This window comes from Oncorhynchus mykiss, chromosome 18, assembly GCF_013265735.2.
Source record: "Oncorhynchus mykiss isolate Arlee chromosome 18, USDA_OmykA_1.1, whole genome shotgun sequence".
Classification (NCBI taxonomy): Eukaryota; Metazoa; Chordata; class Actinopteri; order Salmoniformes; family Salmonidae; genus Oncorhynchus; species Oncorhynchus mykiss.
The window spans coordinates 8,173,042-8,178,041 of NC_048582.1; the positions used below are offsets into that span (position 1 = coordinate 8,173,042).

At 50.9% G+C, this 5,000-nt stretch overlaps 1 protein-coding gene across 9 annotated transcripts in view; it reads right to left on the minus strand.

Moving 5' to 3' along the window:
* Positions 1–5,000, minus strand: part of LOC110496981 (dystrophin) — a 394,538-nt gene that overhangs the window by 225,883 nt on the left and 163,655 nt on the right. The window lies entirely within an intron of this gene.

Genomic DNA, 5,000 nt, shown 5'->3' on the forward strand with positions numbered 1-5,000 from the left:
TCCCCTCGGGGGTGTCCCTACCTCGTGTGTTATATGGTATATATCCCCTCGGGGGTGTCCCTACCTCGTGTGTTATATGGTATATATCCCCTCGGGGGTGTCCCTACCTCGTGTGTTATATGGTATATATCCCCTCGGGGGTGTCCCTACCTCGTGTGTTATATGGTATATATCCCCTCGGAGGTGTCCCTACCTCGTGTGTTATATGGTATATATCCCCTCGGGGGTGTCCCTACCTCGTGTGTTATATGGTATAGATCCCCTCGGAGGTGTCCCTACCTCGTGTGTTATATGGTATAGATCCCCTCGGAGGTGTCCCTACCTCGTGTGTTATATGGTATATATCCCCTCGGAGGTGTCCCTACCTCGTGTGTTATATGGTATAGATCCCCTCGGAGGTGTCCCTACCTCGTGTGTTATATGGTATAGATCCCCTCGGAGGTGTCCCTACCTCGTGTGTTATATGGTATATATCCCCTCGGGGGTGTCCCTACCTCGTGTGTTATATGGTATAGATCCCCTCGGAGGTGTCCCTACCTCGTGTGTTATATGGTATAGATCCCCTCGGAGGTGTCCCTACCTCGTGTGTTATATGGTATATATCCCCTCGGAGGTGTCCCTACCTCGTGTGTTATATGGTATATATCCCCTCGGGGGTGTCCCTACCTCGTGTGTTATATGGTATATATCCCCTCGGGGGTGTCCCTACCTCGTGTGTTATATGGTATAGATCCCCTTGGAGGTGTCCCTACCTCGTGTGTTATATGGTATAGATCCCCTCGGAGGTGTCCCTACCTCGTGTGTTATATGGTATAGATCCCCTCGGAGGTGTCCCTACCTCGTGTGTTATATGGTATAGATCCCCTCGGAGGTGTCCCTACCTCGTGTGTTATATGGTATAGATCCCCTCGGAGGTGTCCCTACCTCGTGTGTTATATGGTATAGATCCCCTCGGAGGTGTCCCTACCTCGTGTGTTATATGGTATAGATCCCCTCGGAGGTGTCCCTACCTCGTGTGTTATATGGTATAGATCCCCTCGGAGGTGTCCCTACCTCGTGTGTTATATGGTATAGATCCCCTCGGAGGTGTCCCTACCTCGTGTGTTATATGGTATAGATCCCCTCGGAGGTGTCCCTACCTCGTGTGTTATATGGTATAGATCCCCTCGGAGGTGTCCCTACCTCGTGTGTTATATGGTATATATCCCCTCGGAGGTGTCCCTACCTCGTGTGTTATATGGTATAGATCCCCTCGGAGGTGTCCCTACCTCGTGTGTTATATGGTATAGATCCCCTCGGAGGTGTCCCTACCTCGTGTGTTATATGGTATATATCCCCTCGGGGGTGTCCCTACCTCGTGTGTTATATGGTATATATCCCCTCGGAGGTGTCCCTACCTCGTGTGTTATATGGTATATATCCCCTCGGAGGTGTCCCTACCTCGTGTGTTATATGGTATAGATCCCCTCGGGGGTGTCCCTACCTCGTGTGTTATATGGTATAGATCCCCTCGGGGGTGTCCCTACCTCGTGTGTTATATGGTATAGATCCCCTCGGGGGTGTCCCTACCTCGTGTGTTATATGGTATAGATCCCCTCGGGGTGTCCCTACCTCGTGTGTTATATGGTATATATCCCCTCGGGGGTGTCCCTACCTCGTGTGTTATATGGTATATATCCCCTCGGAGGTGTCCCTACCTCGTGTGTTATATGGTATATATCCCCTCGGAGGTGTCCCTACCTCGTGTGTTATATGGTATATATCCCCTCGGAGGTGTCCCTACCTCGTGTGTTATATGGTATAGATCCCCTCGGGGGTGTCCCTACCTCGTGTGTTATATGGTATATATCCCCTCGGGGGTGTCCCTACCTCGTGTGTTATATGGTATATATCCCCTCGGGGGTGTCCCTACCTCGTGTGTTATATGGTATATATCCCCTCGGGGGTGTCCCTACCTCGTGTGTTATATGGTATATATCCCCTCGGGGGTGTCCCTACCTCGTGTGTTATATGGTATAGATCCCCTCGGAGGTGTCCCTACCTCGTGTGTTATATGGTATATATCCCCTCGGAGGTGTCCCTACCTCGTGTGTTATATGGTATATATCCCCTCGGGGGTGTCCCTACCTCGTGTGTTATATGGTATATATCCCCTCGGAGGTGTCCCTACCTCGTGTGCTATATGGTATATATCCCCTCGGGGGTGTCCCTACCTCGTGTGTTATATGGTATATATCCCCTCGGGGGTGTCCCTACCTCGTGTGTTATATGGTATATATCCCCTCGGAGGTGTCCCTACCTCGTGTGTTATATGGTATAGATCCCCTCGGAGGTGTCCCTACCTCGTGTGTTATATGGTATATATCCCCTCGGGGGTGTCCCTACCTCGTGTGTTATATGGTATATATCCCCTCGGGGGTGTCCCTACCTCGTGTGTTATATGGTATATATCCCCTCGGAGGTGTCCCTACCTCGTGTGTTATATGGTATATATCCCCTCGGGGGTGTCCCTACCTCGTGTGTTATATGGTATATATCCCCTCGGAGGTGTCCCTACCTCGTGTGTTATATGGTATATATCCCCTCGGAGGTGTCCCTACCTCGTGTGTTATATGGTATATATCCCCTCGGAGGTGTCCCTACCTCGTGTGTTATATGGTATAGATCCCCTCGGGGGTGTCCCTACCTCGTGTGTTATATGGTATATATCCCCTCGGAGGTGTCCCTACCTCGTGTGTTATATGGTATATATCCCCTCGGAGGTGTCCCTACCTCGTGTGTTATATGGTATATATCCCCTCGGAGGTGTCCCTACCTCGTGTGTTATATGGTATATATCCCCTCGGAGGTGTCCCTACCTCGTGTGTTATATGGTATATATCCCCTCGGGGGTGTCCCTACCTCGTGTGTTATATGGTATATATCCCCTCGGGGGTGTCCCTACCTCGTGTGTTATATGGTATATATCCCCTCGGGGGTGTCCCTACCTCGTGTGTTATATGGTATATATCCCCTCGGGGGTGTCCCTACCTCGTGTGTTATATGGTATAGATCCCCTCGGGGGTGTCCCTACCTCGTGTGTTATATGGTATATATCCCCTCGGGGGTGTCCCTACCTCGTGTGTTATATGGTATATATCCCCTCGGAGGTGTCCCTACCTCGTGTGTTATATGGTATATATCCCCTCGGAGGTGTCCCTACCTCATGTGTTATATGGTATAGATCCCCTCGGAGGTGTCCCTACCTCATGTGTTATATGGTATATATCCCCTCGGGGGTGTCCCTACCTCGTGTGTTATATGGTATATATCCCCTCGGAGGTGTCCCTACCTCGTGTGTTATATGGTATAGATCCCCTCGGGGGTGTCCCTACCTCGTGTGTTATATGGTATAGATCCCCTCGGGGGTGTCCCTACCTCGTGTGTTATATGGTATAGATCCCCTCGGGGGTGTCCCTACCTCGTGTGTTATATGGTATAGATCCCCTCGGGGGTGTCCCTACCTCGTGTGTTATATGGTATAGATCCCCTCGGGGGTGTCCCTACCTCGTGTGTTATATGGTATAGATCCCCTCGGGGGTGTCCCTACCTCGTGTGTTATATGGTATAGATCCCCTCGGGGGTGTCCCTACCTCGTGTGTTATATGGTATAGATCCCCTCGGGGGTGTCCCTACCTCGTGTGTTATATGGTATATATCCCCTCGGAGGTGTCCCTACCTCGTGTGTTATATGGTATAGATCCCCTCGGAGGTGTCCCTACCTCGTGTGTTATATGGTATATATCCCCTCGGAGGTGTCCCTACCTCGTGTGTTATATGGTATAGATCCCCTCGGAGGTGTCCCTACCTCGTGTGTTATATGGTATATATCCCCTCGGAGGTGTCCCTACCTCGTGTGTTATATGGTATATATCCCCTCGGGGGTGTCCCTACCTCGTGTGTTATATGGTATAGATCCCCTCGGAGGTGTCCCTACCTCGTGTGTTATATGGTATATATCCCCTCGGAGGTGTCCCTACCTCGTGTGTTATATGGTATAGATCCCCTCGGAGGTGTCCCTACCTCGTGTGTTATATGGTATAGATCCCCTCGGAGGTGTCCCTACCTCGTGTGTTATATGGTATAGATCCCCTCGGGGGTGTCCCTACCTCGTGTGTTATATGGTATAGATCCCCTCGGAGGTGTCCCTACCTCGTGTGTTATATGGTATAGATCCCCTCGGGGGTGTCCCTACCTCGTGTGTTATATGGTATAGATCCCCTCGGGGGTGTCCCTACCTCGTGTGTTATATGGTATAGATCCCCTCGGAGGTGTCCCTACCTCATGTGTTATATGGTATATATCCCCTCGGAGGTGTCCCTACCTCGTGTGTTATATGGTATATATCCCCTCGGGGGTGTCCCTACCTCGTGTGTTATATGGTATATATCCCCTCGGGGGTGTCCCTACCTCGTGTGTTATATGGTATAGATCCCCTCTGGGGTGTCCCTACCTTGTGTGTTATATGGTATATATCCCCTCGGGGGTGTCCCTACCTCGTGTGTTATATGGTATATATCCCCTCGGGGGTGTCCCTACCTCGTGTGTTATATGGTATATATCCCCTCGGAGGTGTCCCTACCTCGTGTGTTATATGGTATAGATCCCCTCGGAGGTGTCCCTACCTCGTGTGTTATATGGTATAGATCCCCTCGGAGGTGTCCCTACCTCGTGTGTTATATGGTATAGATCCCCTCGGAGGTGTCCCTACCTCGTGTGTTATATGGTATATATCCCCTCGGAGGTGTCCCTACCTCGTGTGTTATATGGTATAGATCCCCTCGGGGGTGTCCCTACCTCGTGTGTTATATGGTATATATCCCCTCGGAGGTGTCCCTACCTCGTGTGTTATATGGTATATATCCCCTCGGGGGTGTCCCTACCTCGTGTGTTATATGGTATAGATCCCCTCGGGGGTGTCCCTACCTCGTGTGTTATATGGTATATATCCCCTCGGGGGT